The 12,607-nt window shown below is 40.3% G+C and overlaps 1 long non-coding RNA gene across 1 annotated transcript in view; it reads right to left on the reverse strand.

The window, feature by feature from the left end:
* Window positions 1-12,607, reverse strand: part of LOC139789667 (uncharacterized) — a 41,921-nt gene that overhangs the window by 16,577 nt on the left and 12,737 nt on the right. The gene's annotated exons all lie outside the window — the stretch shown is intronic.

Below are 12,607 nucleotides of genomic sequence, written 5' to 3' on the forward strand. Positions count from 1 at the left end.
CTGTTAAATTTAAACCAAGCTGAGATCACCACACTACAGTCACTTATTTTTTGTGACCAACATGCACATCCTGATTACCTAGGCTGAACTGACAGGTTCTGATCTGTTTGCTTACTAATCAAGACACTAAGTCCCCTCTAAAAATACTCTTATTAGGTCAAGCTTTTAATTCAAAGTTTCATTTAAAACATGCAGCTTCTTATAGGTCTAGGTTTCTGACCTGGTTTGAAAGAGTGAAGAATGGTTTCTGTTGGCAAAACCAGTGCTAAGCATTCCTACCTTCACCACCTCTTACTATTCTTGTGCTCCAGAAAGCTACATTTTTTCTTATGATCCAGAGGCAAAAATCCCACAGCTGGTATGAAATAAGGAGCTGATGTTAAGTATAACTACTCCACAGAAGTTCAGACATTGATTCTTCCTTGGAATGTATCTAGTGGAGGGAAAGATATACCAGCATTTAAGCAAGAATGTGTATGTCAACAATTGTGTGTCACCAAACGATAGAAGATTAGCAAAAATATACTCTCAATGGGCTCCTCTTCCCTTTCCTATGTTTTATGTTGTAATGAAATTATCCAGGACATCTTTATGGAAGATATACTTGGCCAGTTTATTTTATTCAGAGCTGTGCAACTAGCTTTGAGAGAAGAATGTGAGAGACTTTCCTATGGATGTAGGGAGATGATTTTAAATTTTTTACTGAGATCCATGATCAAAGAAGTGCAACACACTAAGTAATGTATGATTGAATCTCACTGAAAGTAAGAAACAGGTGACAGCTCTGCAGTGCCTCAGAATTTAATGCTCAATAGGCATCCTATAGCAAGGATTCATTATAGCCACACTGAATTCAAGGTTCTGTTGCCTAAGCTGACATTCTGGTCTGGCAGCAATCCCACTGCAATCTAAAACATTTTGCAGAGAAATTGTTTTCCATGGTATACTGGATCAGGCAGTACCATATTAGTATTTCAGATACTCCCTTCATTCCCAATACTTTTTACAACATGTGAGACAAAAACCAACCAAACAACACCCTTCTGACCTCAACAGAGTTGTTCAAAAAATAATTGGTGCTGCATTCCTTGGTTTGCCTTCTTTACAGCCACATAATGCATGGTGCCACATACAGTAGCTGTGTAGATAGATATTTGACAACAGCACTGGGACAATGGTTGAACATTAAAAAGACCTCTTGTGTTTTTCTGCTGTTTCAGGGGAGTCACCCATAATACTGAAATAAGGTGAGGAGCAAGGGGCCCAACAGCAGGGAACAACTCACCCAAGTACAGAGTCAAATCCTCATCACTGCTGCTACATACAGAATAGTAAATGATGTAGTTGTATCTGCTGCAAGGTAAATTCAATCACAAAAGTATGTTTATTTCACCCTCATTCCAAGAAATTACCTCTGGACCACAAAGATTTTAATAGACAACAAAGATTTAACACAAGTCTTATTGTACTATGCATGAACCTTACACTAAAGTCCTGTTTAGCTTAGGTGTAACAAGATCAAAAGCTTTTTCCTCTGTGTTAAGTTTCTCATTTTTAGGACTTTACATTGCCATCACCAGAATATAATTTTCCATTTAAAATCCAGTGCCCCAAATCTGCATGAGTTTTCACAGTATTTTTTATCAGTAAGATGTCCCTGAAGACACCTAGAAATATTCTGACTGGATTGAAATCCTCTTTATATATTTTCTTAGACACCTAACTATTTCAGTAAAGATGGGGCCTCTGTAAGTGGACACATTTCTGTGTTGGAAGGAGTCCCAGCAGGTCCAGAGTTTATGGATCCCATATGAACCAAAAGTACAGAGAAAGGAGGGAACAAAGTGAGATTTACTTCCCAATTCAACAGCTAGCAGGTGTCTCCTGTGGTTGAACCCACATTTTGGCTCTAGATTTGTTATTAGCTCCCTGTCAGCCACCCCACTCTGCCAAAAGACAGAGGGAGGTAGACGCCATAGGCAACCTGATCCCCTGTCTGCAAGACTTCAGAGGGCAGACTTCCAACTCAGCTATGGTTTCAGGTGAGCAAAACTGTTCCAGTAGCAATTTTGGCTGCATGTAGCCCTGCAATAGTTCTTTTGAAAAAGACATGCAGGATTTCATGTATAGGGGCTTAATGGCAACCCCCAAGCAAAATAACCTTTGGTTTCACAGAATTCAAACATTTTCAAACAGCTACAGGTAAGTAATTCAGCTGCATTAGGGTGATTTATAGCAGGCGTACACTTACTTTAAGGATTTGGTTTGGCATTAGGTAGAGATTTCCCTGACGTCAAGCCATTAGATTTGTTAGCGTTGTTTGATAAACAGATAGCCAATGCCCACCCCACAGTGACACCTATGCTGGCATGGTGGTGTTGCAATGTAAAAACAATGGGGACCCTTTAAGTAGGAAAGATTGCCATAATGTAATTCTGTATAGAAATGCCATGTTGCACACTGTGGTGGGTAAAAGGATTTTTTTTTCAAGAGAATGTATTTAGCAACAGAGAGTGTAGTGATAGTTTTGAAATAGAAAAAATAGTGTGTAGGTGTTTTGCTTACCCATTCCTCGTAATTATGGGATGAATGAATGTGTTACAAGAATATCCCTCTTTGGAATGATCAAACACTTCAATGTTAACGATGCTGAGCCAAGCACAGGGAAGGGTATAGCAAATAGCATCTGCAGATGTCAGGCTGGGTTCCTGGCATGGAATATATGAACGCTGTCTGATCTGGTGAGCACGAGTTTGGGATAGCTGTAAAAGGGCAAATGGTTATGTTGCAGTGTACCTAGCCAGAAAGGATAAATAATTGCCTAGTGATGTTTTTGTTGGAAAAGAGTAACCCTTTCAGCCTTTGCTCTTAGCCTACCCTATGTGTTTCAGAAAGTGGAAACTGCATCTCCTTTTCCTGTAATGAAAGTAGAAATTAAGTCAACTAAGAAGGACTCAGTGGTGGGACCTAGAGGCTAGTGTTCCCACCCGGAAATTGTATTCTCATGGATTCAGCAACAGTCTGTCTGAATAAGCTGGCATTAAGGCTGTGTGGAATATGTACCTCTACCAGCATTCTTAAGTGTCATCTCTTCAAAGGGAGATGCTTGCTTTTTGACAACACACAAGCAGTGTGTTGTAATCACAGATAGCTGAACACCCCTCTCTGGCTTTTCCTTTGATGAAGCTGTTTGCCAGCAGTTATCATCACTGAACTGATTCTGGACACTTCTGTATTTCTCTGTCACCTAGTGACACTCAGAAGGTTGATTCCTGCCAATGTACAACACACACCACGATCTTCTCTCAGGTAAAAACCAAAAAAGCCAAAACAACCCATAAGTATCAGAGATAGTGGTTTTTATGTGCTACTAAATTCATTAATTCTAGTTGCTATATAGTTCTTCTGTTAGCCTGATTTGTATGGACTTTTCAGTACATACACGTTCTTTAGCTTACAGTAAGGGCACAATTAGGGGTTACATATCAAAAAAACTCCCCAGTTAATGGGGGATGATTAATGATTAAAAATCTGGTTGTTTAGACCTGCAGATTTCTCTTCCTTGGAAACTGTGCTTCAGTTCACAGGTTATTTCCATGGATGATGGTAAAAGGTACACACAGCTCCTTGTGCTATACACCTACTATATTTTGGGTTTTCATCACAGGAATGTATGCATGGAGTTTTTCTATCATATTTAAGCAACAAAATTATATTTTGTGCACCTACGTGTATGAGGGTTATTGGTTAAACAGTATGAATATTAGGTGCTTCTCAGCTCAGCAAAAATTGAGACTGACCCCTTCATTCTTATTGCTCTCCTCCCCTGCCTTCTCACTGTTCTTACCCCCAATATGCTTGCTTAATTTAGACTGGAAATAAGTGCTGTTTTTCAGTCTCTTACAGAAAATTATAAACAGGAATGAAGATTTATACTCATGCTGTTGCTTCCCACTTCCAGTAGTGGGAAAGCTCCTTCAGCTCTTGCCTCTGATACAGGTATTTCATCTTCTGTTTCCAGAACATCCCAACTTTAATTTGTTATTGTTCAGTGAGTAATTGCTTGTATCATGAGTAGTGGGAACAGGAGAGGTGGAAGGATGCCTCCTTAGATGCTGGTTTTGAGGAGGCTTAGGTTGTTCAGCTGGACCTGCTCTAGTCTGTGTTTACTTACCGAAGAAAGGATAGTTTGAAAAAACACACACTAACAGATCAGCATCCCTAAGCATGACATAACATGCTGTTTGAGACACGTTATGGGAGAGGGAAGAAAAGAAAATCTAATCTGTTTCTCCCATACCCTAACTCACCATCAGACTGCCCTTTTTCTAATCCCACCCATACAGTTTTCTCTTCTTGCATGGAGAGTGCTGAAATGGGCCCATATCTGTAGAAGTTCCAGGGTGACTGGAATGCTGTATTTTGGTGAATAAATTCCAGTTACACAGACTGAACCCAGCTGAAGCTATGCAGCTCTCTCACTCTACACAGGCTCAGTTGCTCCACTGCCTCTGAGGACACTGTCACCTTCCATGGGGGGCCTCCCGTACGGGAGAGCTGAACAAATCAGGGCTGTTTTATTCAATTTTATCCACGATTCTACAAGCAGATGTGAATCAGAACTCAGATCCTTCCTAGGACCTTTTCTGCTGTCTTTCTTCCCTCCACCACACCTTCTGCACATCTGGTTTTTAAAACCAGACACACATAAGCGCAGATATGTTTAATGCTGTCTAGACAAACACCCTATTAAGCTGGGCTGGGGCATCAGTTGCCATAGTGATGAAAAAATAAGGTCTTGTAGCTGAAAACAAGGTAGCAGGAGATGCATACTTTCTTCACAATGTAGCAGCAATATCAGAGTGAATTTAGAGGAAGAAAAATGGCAACTCTGTGTTAACTGTTAGCAAAACAGAGAGGGATAGAGTTAGTTGAGAACTACATCTCTATTCCAAACCAAAGGTAAAAAATTTTTGTTTTGAAATAACAGCCTCAAAACTGCTCCTAAATGCAAAGAAGACAAGTAAGCTTGCAGCATTTCTGGTTCTGTTTAGTACAAAGCATAACCCTATATTTTATGCTGCTTTTACATTAGCATTTGAATCTCATGCTGACATTTTAGTGTAACAGGTGGTAATTTTCCATGTTGGAGAGGTCAGAAAGCCCTTTCCATTTTTCATATAATTTCTGACTAGAACAGCCAGGAAATTGCTGGGGCAGGTTCCATGAGAAACTACAAAATTTCTCTCACTGAAACAGATTCAAGTGTACAAGTTTTCTCCTTTTTAATGTCTTGCACACTACAAAGATAAATGCACTTCTCATTTCTCATGGAAGAAGTTAGGCTACCACAATTGGTTTACAGACTGACAAAGGGAAGGAAAAGTGGCCTCGAAGCAGCACCATGCCCCCCCACCAGTTTTTGCTTTCCAGCTTCCCTCACTGCTCCACTGGGACACTGCTCCATTCCAGCCCCTCCACAGCTCACATACCTCTCTTGATCCATGCATGGCAGCAAGGGGTCCATTATAAGCCCTTTTGTTTGCAAAGGAAACCAGGCATGATGTTCACATGGCATGTTTCCTGTACAAATGATTTTTATTTTCATGTAAAATTCCTGAAATATGCTTCATTGAATAGAAAAATATTGTAATTGTGCTCGGACATAGTAGAGCAGGGAAGCAGCATTTCATGTTATTATGGCATGCTTATGAGTTCCTTTTGCATAATTTTTATATGAGGATGTTGGACATAGTTAAGTTGTATTTGTTACTGCATATGTTAGTGCACACAAGCCTGTGAGTTGCAGTCATTTGATGTCCAAATGGAGGACAGTGACAAGTAACATTCTGCACGGTTGGTGCTGGCACTAGTGCTGTTTAACCTCTTTGTCAGCAACATGGACAGGGGGCTTGAGTGCACCCTCAGAAGGCTTTCTGTGTGGTGCATTCAGCAAGTCAACACCTTGGAGGGAAGGGATGCCATCCAGAACTACTGTGACAGGCTTGAGACTCTGTGCAAAGCTCATGAATTTCAATAAGGCAAAGTGCAAAGTACTGCATTTGGGCAATCCTAAGCACAAATACTTGTTGCATGGACAGAAAATTGAGAATAGTCCTGAGGAAAAAAACTTGAGGCTGATGGTTGATGAGAAGCTTAACTTGACCTGGCAATGTGCACTTGCAGCCCAGAAACATAATTCTATCCTGGGCTGCATCAAAGCAAGCATGGCCAGCAGGTCAAGGGAGGTTATTCATAGAATAACAGAAACTTTTCAAAACTCATCTGTTGGAATTTGAAGCTTTGAGCAGGAGGCTATACTAGCTGACCTCCAAGGGCCTTTTCTTCCCCTCTACTCCATTCTCATCAGACCCTACCTCTAGTACTGAGTCCAGCTCTGGAGCACCCAACACAAGAGGGACATGGAGCTGTTGGGGCAAGTCCACAGGAGGGCCACAAAAATTATCAGAGTGCTAGAGCGCCTCTCCTATAAAGACAGGCTGAGAGAGTTGAGGTTCTTCAGTCTTAGACAATTGGGGTTCTTCAGCCTGGAGAAGAGAAGGCTACACAAAGACTTAATACCAGCCCTCCAGTTCCTTAAGAAGGCCTACAGGAAACCTGGAGAAGGACTTTTTTACAAGGGCACACAGCAATTTGACAAGGGGTAATGACTTTAAACTGGAAGAGAGTAGATTTAGATTAGATATCAGAAAGAAATTTTACAGTGTGAGGGTGGTGAGACACTGGCACAGGCTGCCCAGGGAAGTTGTGGCTGCCCACTCCCTGGAAGTGTTCAGTGTTGGATGGGGCTTTGACAAACCTGGTCTTGTGGAAGGTGTCTGTACCCATGGTGGGAAGGGCTGAAATTTGATAATCTTTAAGGTCCTTTCCAGCTCAAACCATTCTATAGTTCCATGAAAATATTCTTCTAGTAGAAGAAATAGAAACAAATATTAAATTAACACATTTAATCTTAGTCCCAAATTTTTCATTTACAGAGGGGAACTTTTCTCTGTTTCAGAGACAGGCTGATGTGGGCTCACAGATTTCAGCAGCAGAAATACACAAAGAAGCCCAGATGTCTTAAATTCCTCTTACTGAGAAGCTATTCAGTTGCTTGACCTCAGTGCTGCTTGTTTATTTCAAAGGGAGCTGGCCATTTCTGCAATTTTCACTTCAAAAGCAAAATCACAAGTGTTACAAATCACCTGAAAATTTCAGGGAAGAGACTAGCAATTTGGTAGACTGGGGTAGAGCATTCAGTTGTAATTATATTTTAAAATATTTTGGAATTAAAATACTAAGAATTACCAGAAGTATTGAATAGGCTTATTAGAGTTATTGAATCATTGAATCATCATGGTTAGAAAAGACCTTCAAGATCATCAAGTCCCATTGTCAGTCCCATACCACCTTAGCCTCTATCTGCCGAAGCACCACATCTACTTGTTTTTTGAACACCCTGTTTTTTGAACACCCTGTTTCTGAACAGCCTGTTTTTTGAACAGCCTGTTTTTTGAACAGGGATGGCAACTCCACCACTGCCCTAGGCAACCAGTTCCAATGATTTACCACTCTTTCAATGAAGAAATTTTTCCCAATTTCTAATCTGAACCTCTCCTAACAAATTGAACTCATTTTCCTCATGTCCTATCACTTTATTCTATTGAGTGATAAAATACCGACGTTTTCTGAAACACAAATCTAGTTTTATTAATGTTTGATTGAAGACTGAGATGAAATGTGGACTATTATAGATTACGATTTCCATGCATTTCTTATGATAACTTTTGACCCGGGTTTTGTTATTTTGGAGTACATATTGATTTTTTTTTTCATGTACAGTTAAGAAGGCTTGTAGGTAGAAGGAGGTTTAGGAAGTATTATAGCTGATTGTAGCAAAGGCAATGTTTTACCTGTATCCCCTGAATCAGGTGCCTACAGAGTACAACCTGTATCACCAGAAAAACCCTTGCTGCAGGATAACTGACTGTAAAATTATTCTGTTGCCAGAGCACTGTTGATTAGGTATGTGTGCTTTTTCTGGATAGTTGTCAGTGTAGTTGTGTGACTAAAACTTGAGGCTAGGCAAACTCAGAAGTTAAGGACATTTTCCTCAGGAGTATTCAGGTTTTGTACCGAACCATATGTACCCAGACCAGTAACCTGTAATGTATGTGGGCATTTTGCTGTTACTGAGGATGTGTCCACCTACTCTGCAAGAAGGGGCTTAAACACTGCAATATTTACCATGATTGTTCTCAACAAATGCCCCTGTTGAAAGATGAGCTCCATCATTATGAACAGTGAACACTGGGTTGGAACTTCTGGATTATATATTTGCAGTACATATCTAAACTTTATTTTCAAATCTCCAGAGATGCTGTGATTCTGAGAGCTATTTACCATCTAATTTTGTGCAAAATGCGAAGGAGTATCAGTTTTGACATGTGCTAAGAGTTTTTCAAACTCAAAAATTTTTAGGTCCTTATGCATGCCCTGGTTTCAATGTATTATGAAATATGATCATTTCTGACAAAGTAGTAATTACATTTGCTTGTTCAATATATTTATATGTATATTTCTTAGCATATATGCATTTACCACAGTACTTCTGTTTTGTCAGTGTGCTTGACCTCCCTTTGCTAGAATTTCTAGTCTTTTAAATGATTGTCCTTTGGGTTCTAAGATTAAGATTCTAAATTATTACAGCCTAAACTTTCTAAATTGATTTGAATATTTTCTCAGCAGCGCTGGAAATAGAAGCAATACATTTTAATTAGTCTTTCACATTTCAATTACAAAAATTTCTACATTATTTCTAAGAAGTTCCTACAAGGCCTTTTAAAAAAAAGATATTATTGATAAAGGAATCATTTTTTTCCCCAATATACACTATTTTTGAGTTGGTTTTCTATCTGCTTGGATACCCTATTTTGGAAATCAGTTTATTTTGCCTACAATTTATAAGCTCTCCTAGGTATATAGAATGTATCAACTGCTATAAGTCTCGTCCCCAGTTTTTGAAGTCAATAAAAACCTGTACAGTTTAAATGAGTTTCGGATTAGGTCCAAAATGAAATGCAAATGATTCACTAACTGAAAAAGTCCACAGTTTAACTGAATACTTTTATGAGCACACCTGAGGAAGGCACCATAGTTGCTGTGTATTAATGCAATCCTAGCTGGGTTACCCCAGCACCAATACTACTGCCAGAAGTGGCATGCAATACACTCTTAAACAGGTTTTCTGGATTGTTTCCTTTAGCACTGATTTATTCTCAGAGGAGAGGAAAAAAACTGGAATTTACCAGAGGGAAACACAAGTCTAATACAGGGCGGCTTCATGTAAATCAATTATTCTGACTGAGACCTTCTATGCTTCCTAAAACTCGTGTGCTTTGTGTTACATAGAATTACTTCTATATAATTTGAATTCTTTATATATAATTTCACTGACTTTTCTGGAAAAATTCTATTCAATGTGTCAACTTTGTCCTTTACACCAGTGCACTGCTCATCTGGTATTCAACTTTCTGCTCACCACCACCTCTTGGCTATTTGAATCCAACATGTGAGGCTTACTAGATCCCACTTTTTTTGCATTCTGGAATGGATAGCCAAGAAACAGAGGAGAGACTGATATATTGTGAAAACTTCTCTATGTTCTGAAAGGAAGGTGGTCCATGTGACAGTGGATGGTTCAGACAACACACACAAGATGTGGCATCCTTCCCATTTCCTACAGGATGCTTTCCCACTACTTATACATTTCTGTTTTATCCTTAAATAGATCTATCAGATAGTAAAAAGGAATAGAGAAATAAGGCAGATGAATGGACAGAATCCTCTCAGGATGCTGAAGCAAACAGGGACAGGCAAAGAAGGGCCAAAGGGTGAAGGGTGAAGGGTGAAGGGTGAAGGTGAAGGGGTTTGACCCTTGTGATCCTCAAATTCATACCAAGTATGGTACATAAGGGATGGAATACTCCGCCTGGTCAATTTTGGTCATTTATCTTGTCTGCTCCTCCTTAAAGGAGGGTTTCAGACCCTCCTTAGAGGAGGGTTACTACTTTTCTCTTTCTGAAGCATAAGATGTTTCTCAGAACTGAGCAGTGGCCTTGGTTCTGCGTAACATTCTCAAGCTGTAACTATAAATATCAAGTGTAATCTCACAGAGAGGTTTTAATCTGTTTGTAAACAGGAATATACATCCTCCAGTTCCTAAGAAGGCCTGAGTTTCCCTGTTGGTAGTTCGTGGGGACAGAGCTGTTATTTTGTTTATCACATCCATTGTGATGTGGCAATGTCCATCTTGCCACTTAACCCCCAGAAATGGTATCTCTTGCACAGGTCCCTTGGCTTTGCTTCTTATATAGAAAAAACAGCTTTTAGAAGAATTTGGATTATCTTTTTACCTTTCTTGAAGACTTCTGTTGCTGTGTCACCCCACACAATTATGTGGTCGATGTACTGCAGATGTTCTGGAGCTCCACCCTTTTCCAGGGTATCATGGATCAGTCCATGGCAGAATGTAGTGCTGTGTTTCCACCCCTGGGGCAGTCGAATCCAGATGTACTGGACACCTCTCCAGGTGAAAGCAAAATGTGGCCTGCATTCAGGTGCTATAGGAATAGCAAAAAAAGCATTAGCAATGTCAATAGTATCATACCACCTGGCTGCATTTGACTCCAGCTCGTACTGAAGTTCCAGCATGTCCAGCACATCAGCACTTAGTGGTGGAGTAACCTCATTCAGGGCATGGTAATCCACTGTCAGCCTCCACTCTCCATTAGGCTTTGGCACTGGCCATATAGGAGTGTTGAAGGGTGAGAGAGTCCTGCTGATCACTCCTTGGCTCCCTAGTTGCTGGACCAGCTTGTGAATGGGGATCACAGGCTCTTTGTTGGTCTGATGTTGTCTTCAATGCACTATTGAAGTAGCAATTGGCACCTGCTGGTTTTCAGCTTTCAGCAACCCCACTACAGAAGAATTATCTGAAAGGCCAAGCAAAGCATGCAGCCATTCTGTGTTCTCAGTCTTTACAGCTGCTGTACCAAAGGACCACCAGTACCTGTTTGGGTCCTTAAAATCACCTCCTTTGAGGTAGTCTATACCAAGGATGCATGGAGCATCTGGACCAGTCACTGTAGGTTGCACCTGCCACCTTATTCCCATGAGGCTCACATCAGCCTTCACAATACCTGGTTTAGATCCCCCTGTCACTGCAGAAACAGTGACAGACTCTGTCCCTTTTTAAATTTTTTATCTAGAAAAGCTTCAAATTATTTCTCTCTTCTGACATTAAAACTAGCATCTGTCTCTTCTACAGTGTAACGGGTTTCTTATTCAAATCCATGGTTCTGGAACAATATGAACAACTGGAAGTCCTCAAGTTGACAAAAAATGCTCCAGAAGCTTACAGATCACATAGTCTTCAGATGACATGAGTTAATGTGAGCTCAGTTGTAAAATTTATGATATATTGCTTGACAAAATATTTTTTCAGTTATCAGCTGATAGAAGTGTGAGTTTTCCTGCTGCTGCCACACTGGAATTATGGTTCTGACTCTGCTGGGTTCCTTTGCCTATAGTAAAATGTATATGATGTCTTAGGGCTGAGTAAACAGTCAAATAAGATAGATCCAGGTTCTTCTCTGTGGTGCATGGAAGGAGGATGAGACACAACAGGCATGAGCTATAATGAGTGGTTCAGATTAGATTTAAGAACAAAACTTTTTACCATAAGGACAGTCCAGCAGTAGCAGAGCTCACAAAGAGAGGTTGTACGGTGTCTGTCCTCAGAGGGTTTCAGGTTCTAACTGGAAAAGGCCCTTAGCAACCCTGACTGACCTCCAACACAACCCAGGAAGTTGGACTAACTCCCTTCTACTCCAAATTATTTTGTCATTATGTGATCTGACATGAAAATTCTCAAAGATGTTGCTACAGTTTCACAGCTATGAAAGAATCATTGGCTACAAGCAAAGAGATTTCAGCTCCCTGCCAGACTGGTAAGGTAAGCATTTAATTAGAGGTGCCCTGACGGACACATTCTGAGGGTGCTATACAGATATGAAGTAAAGCAGTTTGCATGGCATAAATTGCTCTGCTATGAACATACACACAATCTGTCTGTGGATACTTCTTTTCTAGAATAAAAGACCAAACATATCCTGGTCATCATCCCACAGGCAAGAAATACATAGTTAAGGAAAAGTTCCTGAAGGAATCAAAACTTGCAAGGTTACAGAATCCGCAGAAATTCAGCCTTCTAAATGATAACATGGAGGAGGAAATAGAGGTCATTAAATCTATGAAGCAGACAAACACAGAGGTCCATTCGAGGCAAGAGGCAAGCTGCTTGCTGCTGTGCTAAACATTGTCTGAAGCCTTGGGCTCTTTCAAAACCTAATTAACAGCAAAATACATTGCAGTCCAATGAGACAGACGTGCAGAAGTGCACTACAGTGGCCATTTCTGGAGTAGGCAGTCTCTTGGTTCATATGTACAGGACATTTAAGATCACCATGGTTACCTTTAAATTCAAGCTATAGTTATTATTCCAGTTAGACTGAGGGTCTGCAAACCACTCTAAGGTAAGAAT

The sequence above is a fragment of the Heliangelus exortis genome, chromosome Z (assembly GCF_036169615.1).
Source record: "Heliangelus exortis chromosome Z, bHelExo1.hap1, whole genome shotgun sequence".
NCBI classification, from domain to species: Eukaryota; Metazoa; Chordata; class Aves; order Apodiformes; family Trochilidae; genus Heliangelus; species Heliangelus exortis.